This window comes from Elephantulus edwardii, unplaced genomic scaffold (genome assembly GCF_000299155.1).
Source record: "Elephantulus edwardii isolate Elephantulus edwardi_28Jun2011 unplaced genomic scaffold, EleEdw1.0 scaffold00114, whole genome shotgun sequence".
Lineage (NCBI taxonomy): Eukaryota > Metazoa > Chordata > Mammalia > Macroscelidea > Macroscelididae > Elephantulus > Elephantulus edwardii.
Genome location: NW_006399864.1, coordinates 10,710,827 through 10,730,335, shown reverse-complemented (window position 1 = coordinate 10,730,335; position 19,509 = coordinate 10,710,827). Strand labels below are relative to the sequence as shown.

Below are 19,509 nucleotides of genomic sequence, written 5' to 3'. Positions count from 1 at the left end.
GACATACTTTGGACATGTTGCCAGGAGGGACGGGTCCTTGGAGAGGGGCATCATGCTTGGGAGGGTTGAGGGACAGCGCAGGAGGGGAAGACCCTCTATGAGATGGATTGATTCGGTGACTGGGTAATTGGGATGGGTGTGTCAGAGGCGGTGCGGTTGGCGCAGTCTAGAGCAGGGTTTAGGACTGTTGTGCATAGGGTCACTATGAGTCGGAAATGACTCGACGGCACATAACAACAACAACAACAGGACAAACTTGCTTGTTCTGTTCATGGTATATTCAATACTCTTCTTCAGCACCACAGCTCAAAGGCATACATTTTTCTGTCCATTCTCATTGTCCAGTTTTCTGATTCATAGCACGTAATAGTGAAAACCATGGCATTTAAATATTAATTTGAAAACTTTAATTGCAGTGTAGTGTGTCTATGTGAAGGAGCCCAGGAACCCAGATAGGGCAATGGTTAAAGGCTTAGTTATAAAATAGATTGACACAGTAATTGCAGCAGTCAGCTTGAGCATATGGAGGGATAGGACAAGGTTTTGATCTTGTTCAGAGTTTACTCTGGGGCATCTAACAACAACAGCAGCAGCTAACCAGAAAGTGGACCAGACACTTAGAACCCGTCATCCTCCAGAGTCAGCCATTCTGTGAGAGAAAAGACCTGGTGATCTGTCCTTGTAAAGATCTCAGCTTAGAAATCCCTGTTGGGTAGTTTTACTCTGTCATACAGAGTTGCCATGAGCTGGAATTGGTTTAGCAGCATACTGCAACAAAAACACTAATGTGAGGATGAACTAGTGATGATTTTAGTATGAATTAAAAGGTTCTGAATTGAAGTGAACTAAAAAAAGGAATGTAATTAGTAAACTGGGTAGAATGGCCAAGGGTCATTTGGTCTGGAGTCATGTGGTCTACCCGGCTCTCCCACTTGCTACCTCTGTGATCTTGGTCAGGTTAAACTTTATAGCCCTCACTTACTCATCTTTCTAAAGCGGATGAAAAGGACTTATGTCATAGAGTTGTTGAATATTTACAAGACAGCATTAAGCTCTTAATTGTTAGTTATAATTATGATTCTTGTTATGAGCAGAAGATTGTGAATAGAAAGGTTTGAAAAGAAATGAACTTTAAAAGAATCCCTTGACATGTCTGTAATGGACTCAGATGTGTCATGGGTGATAAGAATGGTACAGAACAGGACAGAGTTCAGGTCTGTTGTTCATAGGGTTACAGTGAGTCGTATTCAATTTGATGGCACTTAACAACAGCATCGTGATGTTGCCCACTGGATCAGTTGTTGGGATTTTTGTTTTCTTGATTTTGAAATGTAACCCATATTGAAGGCTACAGCCCTTGATGTTCTGCTCTCTCCTACCTACTTCTTGACTTTGATGTTTCTCTTTTTCTCCATCTGTGAAAGTTGGAGTGCCTCAATATTCCAATTTCTTTTTTTTCTGTTGGGCCTAGGCAGTGAAACAAGCTGTGTTAAAGTACTTCCTTGCGCTGGACTACTCATGTTTGAATCTCTGCTCTAAATTTTCTCAGTGACACGGGGCAAGTTATTTACTCTTCTAATGCATTGTTTTCTTTGAGTTGTTTTAAGATTGATAATGTGATGATGACTAGAACAGTGTCTAAGATGGAGCAAGTTTAGTTGTTATTATTGTTAAACTCTCTTGAAAGTATTCGGAGCCCTTCCTCAGGATTCTAATATTATTTATGATTAATAATAGAATTATTGCTGATAGACCTCATTCCTTCTTGGACGTGAGATTGTTAGTTTGTTCCTAGTAAAGGAAAGACTTGCATATACTCTCCTTAACTAGGTGTCAGCTCTTGTAAATATTATCTCATGGAGGCTTTCTGACTGGTCTGAGTTTTCCCCATCAGTTTGCCTTTTTCTGTTGAGCTCTTGGTAATGCTGAAATGCCCTTGGTTTGTGTGTTTGTTTCCTTACACTGTTACTCAAAAATCAAATTTGTTGCTGTTACCTTGATTCTGACATAACAACTCTATGTCAGAGTAGAATTGCCCTGTTGGGCATTCTTTGCTGTAATCTTACCGAAGCAGACTGCTGTATCTTTCTCTTACAGAGTGGCTGGTAGGTTTGAACCACTAGCGTTTGGGTTAGCAGCTGCATGCTCTAATCATTGTGTCATGAGGCTCCTCAACTTTGTGAGAAGAGGGATCAAGTCAGGCTTTTGAATTGCACTGTTTCCGTATGTCAAGAACATGTCCCTACGAGTTTTCTCTACCAGTAACTTAACAGTAGTTTGAACCGTACAGTGTTCATTTGGAAGAAAGGCCTGGCAATCTGTTTCCTAAATATTGTAGTCTGGAATGCCCTGTGGAGCAGTAACATGGAGAAATACATAATAGGGAGCTTTGTAACACCAGGCCACCATGATGCAAAATCAGATCAGTGGTAACATTTTGGTTTTAGAACAACATAAATCACCTTTTTGGGGGGTGGGGCATAGACAGCAAGTTGCAGCAAGTTTATTTGATGAATGCTACTGGCAAGCATTACCCAAGAGCTACAAGATGGGAAAGGAGCTGTGACAGCCGAGGTGGCTCTCGGGGCTACATACAGTCTCACGCAGGAGAAGGCACAGGGCTCTGGGGACACAGTAAGGGCTGGCCTCAGCCATTCAGCACCGTCCGGACTAGCTCTTCATAATTAATACAAATATTGCTGTCCTCGTGCCGTGCCACTAGCATCTCTACTTCTTCCTCTGTCATTTTCTCACATCGTGTGACAAGGACATGCCAGATTTCAGCATTCATGACAGCGTTCCCTTCCTTGTCAAACACCCGAAGGCCTTCAGCATCGTCCTCATAGGTGCCCTGGTCCTTGTTCTTGGCCACAGTCTGCAGCATGGGCAGGAATGCTCAAAATCCAGGACCTTTACATTCGTTTCATCCTTCTTAGGGTTTTCCAGGACCATAAGAACCTCGACATTGGTGGGGTTCTGGCCAGGGCCCTCCTTATATCTCCACACTGGCTGCATAGGATCTTTCCATCACCTGTTCAGTCAAACAGCTGGAAGGCCTCTTTAAATACTATGGTCTGGTCCTCAGTGAAGTCACACATCTTGAGTGCTCAGGTTATCAGGACCTTTTTCCTGTGGTAATGGCCCATAAGGCAAAATTTATCTCTCACTTTCTCCTCTGTAAGAAGATTACTTATATTCTTTGGGCACTTAATCCTTTTATAAAACTTGTGTAGAACCATTTGACTAGATTGATACAATAGTTTTTTCTTTTATATTGTTTTGCATACAAAATTTGTATACATTGTGTTTCATTCATGTACATTGTACTTCACACCTTGCTGCATTCACATTGTGTGTCATACAATCATTCTCATACACATAATTTTATCAAGTTAATCCTTAACCATTGATCTATGCCCACTAGGAGCCCATCTTTACGAGTCCCTCCTAGATGTGTCCTAATTCCTTCACTCTCTTCTTCCGCTCAGCATCTGTGATGCTGTGATTTCTCCCTTCCCCAGTCTGAGCTCCCTTGCTCTCATCCTCTTCCCCTTTTGGACTTTTATCCACATCTTAGTAGTTACCCTTCCAGTTTTTACAAAAGTGGTGTTATGCAGTATTTATTATTATGAGACTCAGCATAATGTTCTCTAGACTCTCCCATATTACATAATGTTTTACAAAACAAGACTGCTTCTCCTGAGTCCTGCATAGTATTCCATTGTGTGAAAGTACCACAGTTTCTCAATCCATCCATTTATTGATGAACATTTGAGCTGTTACCATGTTTTTGCTATTGTGAATAATGCTGCTATGAGCATGAGTATACAAATCTCCATTTGTGTCTCAGTTCTATTTTCCTAGAGGTTTATTCCTAACAGTAGAATAGCTGGGTCATGTGGCATGTCTGTGTTCAGCTTTTTTTAGGAAATGTCAAACAGCTTCGAGAGTGGTTGTACCGTTTTGCAGTCCCACGGACAGTGTATAAGAGCTCCAGTCTCTCCACATCCTCTCTAATGTTTTATTGCTTGCTGCCCTGTTAAAACTTTGCCAGTGCTGCGGGGATGAGATGGTATCTCATTGTAGTTTTGATCTGTATCTTTTTTATTGCCAGTTGCTTTTGAGCATTTCTTGATGTGTCTGTTGGCCATCTGAATATCTTCCTTTATGAACAGTTTTCCTGTCTTTTGCCTATTCTGTGATTGGGTTATCCATCTTTTCATTGTGGAGACCCTGTAGTAGTCTGTCAGCATTCATTATGAGACCGTTGTCTGAGATGTTATTGTTGATTTTTTTTTTTTATTCCCCCAGCAGTAGGTTGTCTTTTCCCTCTTTCGGAAGAAATTTTTGATGCACACAAGGACTTAATCTTTACAAGATCCCATTCATCAGTGTTATCCTCTCCCGGCTAATGCAGCTAAAACAGCTTTTTGTGCTTGTTTATCTAACCTGATGTTTATTCAGACCAAAATGAGAAAAGTGGTGAACAACTTTGTGAGCTGAGATAAATATTTCCAGTGTGTGAAGGATTATGCTATGCTGTGACATGGGTTACTGTACCCTTTTTCTAACATATCACTGTATATTTTTTTCTAACAAAATGTATGAAGTTAGAGAACTAGGTAAAAAATTGTTAAGCTGTGCTCTTTAAAATGGAAGCTCATGTCTGAAAATTCTATTCTCAAGAAGAAAGTTTGGCCTTTTGTTGTGTCTTTTATACAAAAAGCACTTATATGGCTCTTGGCCTCTTTTTTTTTCTTCTTTTTCTTTTCATGACTTCGGGTGCAGAATAAATTGTTTTGTATTATGAATTTTTATTAAATTATTTTTAAAAAACTTTCAAGCACCAAAATGTTATCTTTTAGCTGTCTTTATTCTAATTCTTTTTATAGTGTATATTTTTGTGCCTCTTTAATCCGAGCACTTTTTAACCCATGTTAACCATGTTCTGATGATTGAATGTTGTCATTAAGAACATGCGCTCTTGACCCATACTGGACAACGGGCCTGATGCTTGAGTCTATCTCTGTAACAGACATTCCCTGTCTTTGAATTTTAGCTGAATTGGCTATAGTTGATCTTTCTCTTTGGTTGCCTTTATTTTTTTGTGTTTGTCTTTACCCTCTGTAGTTTCTATGTTTTTGTTTGCTGTGGCTATAAAAATAGATAAGCAGTCTTGTTAGCAGTGTTTCTGTCATGAGAGTAAGTACAATCTGAGAATTAAGTATTTGGACTGTCTTCTCCTGATCTCCTGACTCCTGGTACCAAAGATATTGATTGTGGCGTCAAGGAAGATGAAAGAGTTAACATTAATGCCACATGCAAACAAAATAATGCTGAAGATCATCCAAAAATGATTATAACAGTACATTGACAGGGCACTGCCAGAAGTTCAACCTTTTAGAAGAGACCATGGCACCATTGCTGATGTCAGATGGATCCTGGCTGAAAGGATATTTGTGTTTTATTAACTATGCAAAGTCATTTGACTCTGTGGATCATAACAAACTGTGGTTAAAATGGAAAAAAATGGGAATCTCAGAAGACTTAATTATGCTCATACAAGACCTGTACCTAGACCAGGAGGCTGTTGTCCAGACAGAGCAAGGGAATGCTGCATGGTTTAAAATCAGAAAAGGTGTGTGTCATGACTGTATACTTCTCTATACCTATTCAGTCTCAATGCTGAGCAAATCATTGGTGAAGCTGGGCGTTAGGATCATAGAATACTAGTCAACAGCCTTCATTATGTAGATGTCCAACCTTGCTTGCTGAAAGTGAGGAGGACTTGAAGCACTTATTACAGGATTGCATCTCAACATCAAGAAAACAAAAATCCTTACCAGTGGACCAATAAACAATATTGTGGTAGATGGAGAAAAGATTAAATTGTCGAGGATTGTAGATCCACGATCAGGAGATTTAAATAGATTATGTAGGTTAAAGTAGAAATTAAGATGACCACAAAATAGCCTAGTTTTTGTCTAAAATTTAGATTTCTTAATAGATTTAGAATGTACAGAGTTAATACTACCAGAACATTTCTATTTAGTAATTTGTCATATTTTGGGAGACAATTTATAGTTTTGTCAGTTTAGTAGATAGTCTCAAGTTTGAAAAAGTAAGGTGGTTGTTTGTTGTTGTTGTTATGTGCTGTTGAGTCGCTTGCAACTCATAGCGACCCTATGTACAACAGCCCTAAACTCTGCTCTGTCCTGTGCCAATCGCACTGTCTCTGACATTCCCATCCTTATTACCCCAGTTACTGAATCAATTAAGGTACTAGGACGTAATATTGAAGAAAATGTATTATTGAGCTTCAATCCATATTGAAAGCTGCAGTTCTTGACCTCCTTCTGAAGCAAGCGCTTCAACTCCTTCTTAGTTTCAGTAGGGTTTTGTCATCTTTATAACACAGGTTGTTGTTGAGTCTACCTCCAATCCTGATGACACACTTCCCCTCATAGAGCCCAGCCTCCTGGATAATCTGTTCCGCATATAGGTCGAAAAGATAATGGAGATAAGATACATTCGCACACCCTTCTCAGTTTTGAACCATGCAGTGTTCTTGCTCTGTTCTGACGACTGCCTCTTGGTCTAAGTACAGATTTCACATAGGCACAATCAAGTGTTCTGGAATTCCCATTCTTTTTAGAGTTAGCCAGTTTGTTGTGATCCACATAGTTAAATGCCTTTGCATAGTCATTGATGCTGCATAGTAATCCTAAATCATTTGTGAACAAAGAGCCAGTTCAAAGAAAAGCAGTGGTAGCCCAGTATTAACTTAGACCTTCTCTCTTCTTCCCTAACTAGTTTTATTTCATATAAATAGCAGGTGAATGAATTTATTAAACCTGTTAATTTAGATACTCATTAAATTAGGTCATACAAGCACATCGTGTTCTCTCCCCCCCGGCCCCAAACCCAACAACAACAGTAGGTAGTGAGAAGAAGCTGTAATGTTATCTCATTAGCCACTCTCCCTTGAGGTAACCATGTGTACTGTTGAGTAGGAACTAATCCCTGTCTGACTGACTCCCCAGGGAGTTTTTAGAGACCCTGTATTCCACAGGAGACACTTGCCCTTCTTTCTTGTGCGGCACAGCTGGTGGACTTGAACTGGCAGAGAGGCACCACCTTTTGGATAGCAGTATACCTCCCGGCAGAGCTCAGAGGCAACCACAGTTACTCGTTTTGATATTTTCTTCTGGATCTGTTCCAGCAGGTACTGCCTCCTGCAGAAGGAGGCAGACATAAACTATAATTGAAGCACCACGAAATCACCTAACAACCATATGTTTAGATAGGTCAGTGCTCTGCAGTATAATAAACTTGAAATGTGTTAAGAAGTAGACAGCATATGATGTAAAGAAAAGGCTTCATATGTGAGAGGGGAAATGAATTCTGTTCTTGCCTCTGTTTGTCATTTTACTTTAGAATTACCATCTGTCTATCTGTGGGAAAGTTTGCAAGTTTGGTGTTGAAGTATATATTGAGATGGTAATGACTGAATTGAGTGGTTTGAGGGAAGTAGACTTTAAAACTGAAGTAGTTAGCTGTGTGTGTTTCAAAGACAAGCAAAGTTTTACTCTAAGGAAAGTGAGTGAATAATTGATTATTTTCCTGAAAGTAGTGATTTACTTTTTTTTTTAAATGGCTTAGAAATACTTTACATCATTATATTTTCCTGTTGAATCTAGTTTCTGTAATCACAGCAGAACCATTTTGTTAACTACTTAGGCTACATTCCCCTCCCCCTTCCCTAACAATTGTTAGTTGATAAAACTTTAATAAAAAATTTAAGTCATCAGTCAGAAATTGAAGAAAGTAATAATGAAATACAGTCTTTCAACTCAAATATTATTAATATTATATTGGCTGAGGGTATTGGAGCATTATAACTAAACCCATATGTGTCAGCAGCAAAATACCTTTTTCCCTCCCCAGTTGAAGTTACAAGCCATTTCTAGGTTACAGATGATCAATTTATGTACAACCCACAGTTAGGAACTAACCCTCCTAAAACCTTATTATAGTAAAAATTCAAGTTATAGATGATAATTCATTATAACAAATGGGAACTACTGAGTGAATATTACTCCTCTGTTATGTTGAGGATATTTGAGTGTATCGGAAAGAGTTTAAGCAGTGTTTTTTATTCACAGAAAGGCAATATACAGGACAATAGACAATTTGACTTAACATTGGAGGCAGTCTACATCTAACTTTTCTGACATATGTGAAAGTTTCATTTAAAGACAGACTTTAAAAAAAAGAATAAAGACAGATTAAGAACAGGAATTGCTCATAATCCAAAGACTACCTGTAGTTAAATTTCTTTCACAATTTAACATCAATGATTTAAATCCTGTTTATTATTTGACTCGGCTAGTTATGAAATGGAACCCCTTTCCCACTTGAGCCATTAAATGTGTTACATTTAAGACCAAGGCAGCTTTCTAAGTTTTGAATTTACATTTTGGCAATAGCTACCTTCTTTGTTCAGTGTTAGAAAAATGATCTAGCCTTCTTAAAATAAGGAAACTGCCAAGTTCACAGATCAGTCGGTAAAGGACGCCAAAATGAAATGAAAGCCTAGATATTGACTTTATATAATATGTAAGGAGAGATTTTTGTAGCATTATAGTTTCTTTGAGAATAAAATTCTTCTAAGGTAATAGCTGTTATTTGACAGTGATTGATTTGAGAAATTCAGGCTATGGGCCATACCTCCCAGAATCTGCAAAACTGGAGTAAAGCCAGCTAGGTGGCTTCTTCTCCAGCTGACCAGTGATTGGTACAGTTTGGGCTTTGTCTTTCTTATTTCAAGGCCCCTATGGTGCATTTGATCTGCACTCAGCTGGGATCTGGGATGTTGCTAGTTCAGACTCATACAGTGGTGCTAGAGAAGACTCAAGACTGGTGATCTGCTTCCATAGAGAGTACAACCAGCTCTGTCCGTGACTCGGAGCTGTCCAGATAAATAGAGTCAGCCAAATGAATAACTAAGGGCAGCCAGCTTTAGTGCATGCTGGCATAAGGCATTGTACTGCTAACCAAGAGGTCAGAGGTTTGAATCTCTAGCTGCTATGAGGGAGAAAGATTCTCAGTGTCTGAAACCCAATCAGGGTCACTATTAATCAGAATTCATTCAACTTTAATTTTTAGTAAGCGTAATTAGGTGTCAAAGGGAAGTTATACATAATATTGGGGAGAATTACTGAATACTTACTCTTTAATGTTAAGACTTCTATAGTTTTGTTGTTAAGTGCCATGGAGTCAGCTATGACACATAGCAACCCTCTGAACCATAGCAACCCTCTGAACCAGAACTTTGCCCTAGTCCGTGGTATATTCAATACTCTTCTCCAGCACCACAGCTTAAAGGCATCAATTCTCTTTCTATGATCCCTAGTCATTGTCCAGCTTTCTGATGCATAGCAAGTAATTGCGAAGACTGTGGCTTCGATCAGGCATCCCTTAATCTCCAGACTGACTGACCTCTTTGCTCTTCAGTCCTCTGAAGAGGTCCCTGACAGCAGACTTTCCCAGTGTAATATGTCTTTTGATTTTCTGGCTGCTGGTACCAAGAGTGTTGATTGTGGAGCCAAGCAAACTAAAGCTGTTAGTGATCTCAGTCTCTTCACTGTCTGGCACGATGCTGCCAATTGACCCAGTAGTGAGAATCTTTGTTTTCTTTGCATAGTAAAAAACCCAGGTAAACATCTTGCTGACAGACTGCTGTCACCCAAGATCCGTCTGATGTGCATAGTCAAAGGAAGCCCTCTTTCCACAACATCCAAGTCTAGCTTGAATATGATACAACTTTGTTAATAACTGCTCAAACTGTTTTTTCCCAAATTACCTTCAGTAGCATTTTGCTTGTGTGTAATCTGTGTTTCATTGACTACACAAAGGCATTTAACTCTGTGGATCACAACAAATTATGGCTAATCTTGAGAAGAATTAGACTGTCAGGACACTTGATTGTGCGCATGTGAAATCTATACTTGGACCAAGAAGCAGTTGTTGGAACAAAGCAAGAAAACATTGCATGGTCCAGGGTTCAAATGAGGTGTTGTCCCTTCTTGCATGACCTCTTCTGAATCTAGTGTGAATTTCAGGTACTTTTTTAGCCAGTGTAGTGCTCTGGTTCTTTTTTGAATTACTTTCCACAAGATTTGTACTAGTATGTTATCTTAATGATACTGCTTTATAATTTTGGCTTCTGTTGGATCACCTCTTTTTTTTTTTTTTTAAGAATGTACATAAATAGTAATCTCTTTGGCTGTGTTGTCCAGATGTTGGCATAGAAGAGGGAGCACATTCCAGGCTGCATCCCCTGGGCTGCATGCGTTCCTGGGGCCTTGTTTACGTCCGTGCCTGCAGGGAATCTTTAACTTCTTTCAGTAACACCACTGGTGGTTGATGATGTGCAGCCTCATTAAATGATTTAACATTGACTCTCAAACTCTGGTTGTATAGATTTCTTCCATTTTCTGATAGTTCCTTTGTCATTAAATATTTTGCCATATACATGCTATCGTCCACGTGTACTGTGAAATCAGGACTGACTCGTAGCTGACCCTCTGATGGGTTTTCAGAGGGAGTAAATTGCACGGGAGCTGATTGCCCACCTTTGTCCCATGGAGCAGCTGGTGGATTCGTTTGGTTGACATTGCCTTTCCTTACCCTGAGGCCACCAAAGCTTCGTATGATTGTCAGATTCAGAATGGTCAGTACCAGTCAGTTTCAGTTGCCGATGCTTAGAATAGACATTTTTTCCCCCATACTTCACTATTTGGTTTAGTTTTTTTTTTAAATCAATTTTAATGAAAGATTATAGAGACTTAGGGTTTCCATTCATTCATTGTTGCACTTTTCTCCCTGATCACCCCCCATAAAATAGACATTTTTGTGTGTTTTCATTTAATTTTGACAGTGTCCAGTTTTGCCCGATTCAGACTTCATCCCATGTTTACATTCTTAATGGATATTGGCAGCTGCTTCTCCTCATGTTGAATTGTGCCATATCAGCAGGTGAATACCTGCATTGTTAATGTAGACTCTTCTCTGACGGTGCCTCTTTCTTAGTTAGGTTTTGAATTCCTCCCAGCCCGAGGACCTCATCTGGTGCTGCGTTATGCTCTTCATAGGGGCTTCAGTTACTTAGTTCTGTGCCGTTGAGTCAGGACTGACTCATGATTCTCCCAGTGGGTTTTCAGTTGCTTCTGATTGCAGAGGAGGAGATTTTCCATCTTACTCCAGCAGAGCGTGTAGATTTGAACCGCTTGCCTTTGGGTCGATAGCTCACTCCTTACTGCTAGGTCAACAGAGTTTCCTCTAGCGTTTTCAGGAGTCCTTTATTTCATAAATGCATGGCTAGGCGTGCTAGATAGAGTCTGGGGGTGCTGCTGAGTGAAGTCTGCCCCCCATGCATGACCCTGCTAGCATCTGTCATCCTGGTCATTTCAGTTTTCAGCTCAGCATTACAGCAACAAACAAGCTGCCACGGTTGGACAAACGAATGGATAAACAATGGATTGTCTTTTGCGGAAGTGATAGTTACAGAGTCAGTGTGAGTTGAAATCAATTCTCTGATGAGTTTTACCTAGGCCTTTCTACCGTGTTCACTCTGGTTCTGCATGTGTCTGTGTGCTAAGTTTTTAGCCACACAAAACATTGGAAAGGAAACTTGTAGTGGTTTACCTGAGGCATTACTGCAAAACCAAGTCAGAAAGGATGTTGAATTCATTAAGCCGTAGGCTGAGAAAGTGTATCTGAATCACCTAGAGAAACAAAAAACAAAACCAGAAAGAAACAGTCATAAAAAATCTCCAAACACACTCAGAATAGGAGCCCTAACCCAGGACAATTACCCTAGAATCTGTGCTTCTGACTTAAGTATTTTTTAACTTACCCGGTGGGTCTGCTACGTAGGTGGAGTTAGAAGCTGTAAAAAAGATGTAGGACACCGTCTGACCTCCTGTAACTTTTTTAGGGGCATGAGAATCAGCAGCAGCAGCAACAGTTCATGGCTGATTCCTCTGGGGCCAAGGTTAGACATACTTCTTGTCTCCAGCTGTTTCCCCCCAATTATGGCATTAGCCATCTCTCGCACACAGCATTCTCTAGAGTTCTAGGTGCAATAATTCCCTGCAATGCCCACACAGAACTTCGAGACCGTGTAGTTAGAGGGTTGCTAAGGAAATTGACAGGTTATAATTGAAGTTCAGCCACACAGGATACACTTCTTTGATGAGGATAGTCTTTTCTCAGCCTGTCGTAGGAGCCAGCTTGGCCGCTGCCCTGCTCAGAGAAGTGTTAACAGAGCTCTTTTAGCTCTGCCAGCAAGTGCCCGGAGACAGCCCTCTCCTCCTACAGGCCTCCTGTTCAAAGGCCCCGAGAACTCGCCTGCATTAGCAGGCCTACCTCCACTGACCAGTGCCTAGAAGCACCCTGCTCCTCTTGCAGCAAGCTTGCTGCCCGGTGGAGCTCGACTCTGATCCAGGCCGCATGACATCATGCTGCCTGTTTTTTGCTTTCTGTTTCTGCTGCCACTGTTTCTCATTGCCTCTCTGGTGTCTTCTGGGCCTGTGACACTAGCGTGGTGTCCTCAGATGTGAAGGACTCCTTCGACGCCCAGATCTTTATTCTTAATAATCTTGAAGTCCTCTGTATGCTTTGGAATAGGGTCTCTTTTAAGCTTGACAGATGGCAACATTGATCAATCCCTTTGTTAGGGGTCCATATATCTTAATTTGCTTGGTACTAGCCCCATAACATTTTTTCCTTCATTTGTGGTTGTTATGTGCCATCAAGTCACCTGCAACCCATAGTGACTCATATACAACAGTTCTGAATCCTACCTGTCCTTAGCCCATCTCACTGTCTCTGACACACCTAATCCCGTTGCCTTGGTTACTGTGTCAGTCCATCTCATCCAGGGTCTTTCTTTCACTGCCCCTTCACCCTTCCAAGCATGATGTCCTTCTTCAAGGACTAGCCCCTGCTGGCAACTTGCCCAGAGTCCTTGCCTCTAAAGAGTACCATGGTTTCACATTCCAGGACAAACTTGCTTGTTCTCTTGGCAGTCCACGGTATGTTCAGTACTCTTCTCCAGTACCACAGTTCAAAGGCATCACCAGCTTTCTGATGCATAGAAAGTAATTGCAAAGACCATGGTTTGAATCAGGTGCACCTTCTTCTCTAGGCTGATGTCATTGTTGTTAAGCACTCTGGAGAGGTCTATGCCAGCACATTTTCTTAATGCAATTAACCTTTTGATTTTCTGCCTGTTGGTGCCAAAACTGTTGATTTCAAACAAGCTGAAATTGTGAACAGTCTCAATCTCTTCTCCATCTATGATGATGCTTCCAGTTGGCCCAGTGGTGAGAATCTTTATTTTCTTGATGTTGAGCTTCAACTCAAGGGTTGAATTTGTTCTTCAGTTTTCTCAGCCTAAGAGCTACTGAGCCAGTTCTTCCCTTTTGATTTTCCAATTCTAGCTCTTTACATATTTTATAATACTTTTGCCTTCTTGACCTGCTCTTTGAAATCTTCCATACAACTCATTTGCTTTGTCATTTCAGCCCTTTATTTTGGCTTCTCGCTATTCCAGCGCAGTTCCCAGAATTGCTTCAGACATCCGTTTTGGTCTTTTCTTTCTCCCTTCTCTTTGGTTCTTCATTTATGTGTCTTTGATGTCATCCCGCTGCTCATGTGGTTAGTGCAGTGTGTCGAACATATTCGTAATGATTTTTAAATTCAGATGGGATAGACGGTCATATTTTATTTCTTGTGGACGTGTTTTAATTTTCTTCAGCTTCAATTTGAACTTGCACATGAATAGTTAATGGTCTGTTCCACAGTCAACATCCGACCTGATTTTGCCTGCTTAAATATTAAGCTTCTCCAGTGATTATTTTCAGAGATGTAATCGGTCTGATTCCTGTGTTTTCTGTTAGGTGAGGTCCATGTGTACAGTTACTGTTTGTGTGTGTATATATGTATATATGTATTTTTTTAAAAATATATTTGCAGTGAATAACTCATTGATTGTATAAAATTCAGTTTTTGGTTTCCTTTATCATTTCATCACTAAGTCCCTAATTTCCATTCCAATCTGTGTGCTGAACAAATCACTCAAGAAGTCGGACTTTATGAAGAAGAATGTAGCATCAAGATCTGAGGAAGACTGATCAATAACCTTATGCAGATGATGCAGTCATGCTGGCTAAAAATGAGGAGGCTAGAAGTACTTGATGCAGAAGATCAAAGACTGTAACCTTCAATGTAGATTACATGGCAACATAAAAAAATCCTCACCAGTTGGCCAATAGATGGAGAAAAGATTGAAGTTGTCAACAATTTGGTCTTACTTGAATCCACAGTTAACAAAACACTCTTGGTACCGACAGTCAGGTAATCAAAAGATAAGTCACATTGTGGAAATCTGCTGTCAGGGACCTCTCCAGAGTGCTGCAATGCAATGTTGTCAACTTAAAAACAAAATTGCACCCGATCAAGCCATGGGCTTCTCATTTGCTTGCTGTGCATCTGAAAGTTAGATGACAGAAGAATTGATGTCTTTGAGTTGTGTTGCAGAAGAGTATTGACTATCCCATGGACTGCTGAGAAATCAAACAGGTCTGTCGTAGAGAAACTAGGGTGTTCCTGGGAGGCGAAGATGAAAACACTAACTCACAGACTTCGGACATGTTTCTAGAAAGAGCCAGTTTTTGGAGGAGGATATTGTGCTTGGAAAAATGGCAAGTTAGCATAAAAGAGGAAGAACCTAAACCAGATAGATGACGTAATTGTAACAGTGGGCTCCGGTGTGTAGGAGATAGTGAGGATTGCACAGGATAGAGCAGGGTTCAGAAATGTTTATAGCGCCACTGAGTCACACTCAGCTTGACGGCATAGAACAACAACAAGAGTTCCACTGGGGTGCCATGTACCCTATTTACACAAATCCTTTATCCACTAGGCTACCAGAGCTCCCTAAAGGTTAATTAGAAGGACCACATTAAGAAACTGGCCCACAAGACCTATTTTTACCTACCAGTGCTACGCAGGCCATTTTGGTAAACTAAGAATAAGTACCGAGGGTTTCTGCGTATGTAGACTCCTCTGTACACGTATAAACAAAAATAATGAGTTGTGTTTTTGTTTTGGAGAGCTATTAAAAACGTTATTTATGTTTATAAAAGTATGAACAAAGTTAGCATGAAATTAATAAAGAGACTGAAATAGGTATCAGCACTGTTTCATGGACAGAGGCACATGCTGATGGGAGGGAGAGACAGTGCACAGGACTGAAACAAGAGCTTTGTGGGGGAACATTCCCATCTTGTGGTTTGTGAGAATAGTGCTGTTAAAAGTTGGAAGCTGTCTTGCATTCTTACAGCTAAATGACAGCTTCTTATTGATGCTACTTGGCGTCTAGGAACAAGGGCATAAAATTCTGATAACCATCATTGTTCCCTCCTAGCCTGCTGCTGCCTGAATAACCTGTAGCCTGTGTTACCGTCACACCAGGCAGGCAGCCCTCCTTCTCCAGCCTCAACTCAGAGGCATTTTCCAGCGTTGTTGCTGTTGCCTCTAAGTTACTTCAGCCTTGACATTGTCAACATGCCTGGAGCATCTAAAATCACTGTCATGGAGAAATGATTAAAATGCTATGGAGTCAGAAGTCAGATTTGACCGCCATGATTTAATACTTATGCGTCAGCTTGTATCTTCTCTGATTTGTAGTGGGGAGAAATTACTATTACTGACCTTATAAAGTTGTGAGGATTTAACGAGTCATAGCACATAAGGCACTGTGTGGAGTATTTGACATAGTGTGAGTGATAAGTAGATATCTACCATTCATTCAAATATGCTTTGAATATCTTGTGACAGTATCTGTGTTGAATTTTGTGGTAGCGAGTAACTCATCCCTCTGTTTTCATAAGGTAATTTAAAAGGGGAGGCAATGAACAGATTATAGGATTCGGTCTATAACAGATACCAATAATATATAAGCATTTTTACATATGTTGAAAGTTCTTGGTTAATTTCAAAAGTATGCATGCCAATTAATTTCTTCTGGCCAGGAGTCTACTCTGCTTTTGACACCTAAATGATTTCTACTCCAGTCTATAATGCTGTTCTATAGTGTTACATTTAGAACTGTTGAAGTGTTGGTGTGTGGATATAGCAGATGAGAAGATCAGAAGCTGTCAAAATGAAGAATGAGTTAGCTTAGTTTTGATAATAATGGTTTTCTATTCTTTTTTCCCCTGAGTGCTTTATTTCATCAGTATTTATACAAAGGCAAGATCCTAAATATTAGAATTGAAGATTATTTTAGTGATTAACTGAGATTTTGCTGAAGGCTTATTTACCCCCTTCCTAGCTTAGACATGCCTAAATGCTGAAAAAATTCACCCTTCAGATGGAGATCCTCTTTCCTGACATTCATCTTTGGTCTTGCCTTATGTTAAAATAAGACGCAGCCTCCTGATATTCCCTTCAGCTATTTGGAGTGTCCCCAGCAAGGGACAGATGTGAATTCATTGAACTAGTGTATCACAATATTCTCTGCTTCTCTTGTAATAACACTATCTATATTATTAAGTTGATTGTCTAAGGCAGGTCAGGTGCTCTGGTGATGTACTGTGTAGTGTATTGAACTGCTATCCAAGAGGTCTACAATTCAAGACTATCGTCCACCTTCTTTAAGGATGTACAACCTCTAACACTGATGGAGGATCGTGTGCGTCAGAACCCACTCGACAATAAAGGATTTGGCTTGGTCCATAGCAAATAGACTGCTATAATTGTTTCCATTTCTTGATGGAATGCTTTCACTGGTAAGATTTGTCTTTTCCCGTTTCATAGAACTGAACCAGGAATTCAGGGATGCTTAAAAGGGTGAGGCTGAATGATAGTTTCTTTTATTTGGAGCTCTGCTCATATTGGTGCTGTGTAAAATGGCATTGGATTTTTGGGCAGACATGCTATCCGTGATGTGCTGGTGACCTCATGGCTAATAAGGTGCGCTGCCATTCCACCAGCTGCTCCACATGATTTACGGCCTCTGAAAACCTGTTCAAGGGTCCTTTCTGACTCAGCAAAATATCACAGCAACAATCCTGTTAAACATTAAGACATGGTTTTAATATAAGAGCTTTTGAATTGTGATGTTGTTGACTGCTGTCGAGTCGAGCACCACTCTTAGCAACCCTATGAACAAAAGGCCTGAAAGCCTTCCTATAACTATCGTCATTTATCGAAGTTCATATACATTTAAGTAAACAGGGTATTTTTTTTTTTTTCTCATCCTGTTTTATTTCTACAATAATGAGCTTGTGGAATATTTGCTAGAATGTATTTTGAAGTGCTAGTGGCCCTGAGTTGCTTCTGAGGCCTCTGTGTTTGGAGAGGCCTCTACATGCTATCACCTCCCCGCCCCCCAAATGCTATGTTATAGAAAGAAATATGAAGAAAGCTCTTGTGGGCAAAGAGTAGATAAGGAGTTGCACTGCCAGCCCAGAAGCAGGTGCCTCAAAATCACTAGCTGGTCCAAGGAAGATAGTCATTCTCCTCCTGTGTGTATTATAGTTTCTGAAAACCCACCAGAGGGTCAACTAGGTGTCACACATAACAACAGTGTTTTATTTCTCAAGGGAAATCACGTTATTTTGGCCTGACTTTGTTTTAAAACTATGTCAGTATTCTTTTTTACACGCGTGGGAGTCACCAAAGAGTTCTCTAAGGATACATGCAGAGCTCATCTGTCTTCTGTCACTTCTCATTTGTTCACTTTGGTTCAAGCAGTTGGTTCAGTGATTTCGTCAATACATGAAGTGTTAAGTGTCCAGGAACTCAGGAACCAAGGAACTAAGTGATGTGAAGAAATTGATTTGGAATTGGTTGGTGGTATCTCTCTTTGTCACTTTGTTTATATTTAGTGTTGTTTTTTTTAATGTGGAAATAATTTTCCTTGGTAGAGGTGAAAAGGAGCTAAATAGGTGTGTTTTCTTTTTAGTTGCAGCACCAATAATATTGAATATTTGTGAGCACTGGCTCTTGATGAGCTCTGGGTGAAGCATTTCTGTACATTATCTAATTTTTATGTTATAAAATAATTTTGTAAATTAATAAAGAGAAGGTAAAATAGCTTGGGGCTTCGTCTGACATACTTTGGGCATGTTGTAAGGAGAGACAGGTCTTTGGAGAGGGACATCATGCTGGGTAGAGTAGAGGGACAGCACAGGAGGGGAAGACCCTCTATGAGGTGGATTGATTCAGTGACTGGGGTAATTGGGATGGGTGTGTCAGGCAATGCGATTGGCACAGGATAGAGCAGAGTTGAGGGCTGTTGTACATAGGGTCGCTATGAGTCGCAAACGACTTGACATAACAACAACAACAACAAGGTCACTGATAGTAAAAATCAGACCTAGTACCCACCCCTATTCTTGTGTGACTCTAAAGCCTATTTGCATGTCTTTAAGTAGGCAGGAAAGCGTGTAAGGTTGTACACTTCCTTCATTTCACTAGATCGAAGGTCTGTCAGTCTTACCAGTTGGCGCGGCTCTGTGGTAAGGGAGTTTCCCCATTGATTGCTTGCTGTACTTAGAAGAATTGTCTCATATACCTGTGAAGTCTGTTTGTGTCTGTTCATCTCTCATTCTTGTAAATCTTAATTTACTGAGGATAAAAGAATTTTTTCATTACAAAAGTTAAAGCAAACACACAAGCTTTGGAATTTGACTGGATTTTAAATCTTAGGTCCTCCCCTTCCTAGATGTGTGATCTTTAGTCATTTAATTTTCTCTGCCTCAATTTTCTTATTTGTAAAATGAATATAATAATTTAGAAAGTGGTTATAAAAATTGCACAATTTGACTAATAAAATACTAGCATCTTACCTGGCACAAGATGTTTAAGACATGTGATATGCTATTATTAAATGATTATTAGTCATTTCTATCAAGAATGGATGGATAGTAAATGAATAAATGGAACTTTGGCTCCATGAAATATTAATAAGCATTCATTTTATTTATTAGATTTATTTTCCTTCTGAGGCCTTTCCATTATTTCATTGATTATTGCCTTTGATTTTAGCTGTGGGTCAATGATCTTATCAACAGTATTAAGTATTCAGAAACCTTTCCATTTTCTAGTCATGGGCTTTTATGTTAAATAATGATAACAATACTGTTAAGAAATAGCTATTTATTTAAAAAAGGCTATTTATCAATTACTTTTTAAATCATCTACATATTAACCACTCTGTGTTATAGGAATGAATGAATTAATCATTCTGCTTTTGCTGTTATTATGGACTTATAAGAAAATTGTCTTTTGAGCCATATACATGCTACCACCTTTTGTCTTTTGAATTGCTAGAGGAGAGAGCAATGTAGGAGTTGTTTCTTGTGCTGCAGGATATTTTGGATCCGTCTGGCACAGGAGGAGATATCCCTCCTTTTCCAGTGGAGCGTCTCA

At 39.8% G+C, this 19,509-nt stretch overlaps 1 protein-coding gene across 2 annotated transcripts in view; it reads left to right on the top strand.

The window, feature by feature from the left end:
* The window catches only part of EIF3H (eukaryotic translation initiation factor 3, subunit H), a 99,577-nt gene that overhangs the window by 4,546 nt on the left and 75,522 nt on the right, over positions 1 to 19,509 (top strand). The gene's annotated exons all lie outside the window — the stretch shown is intronic.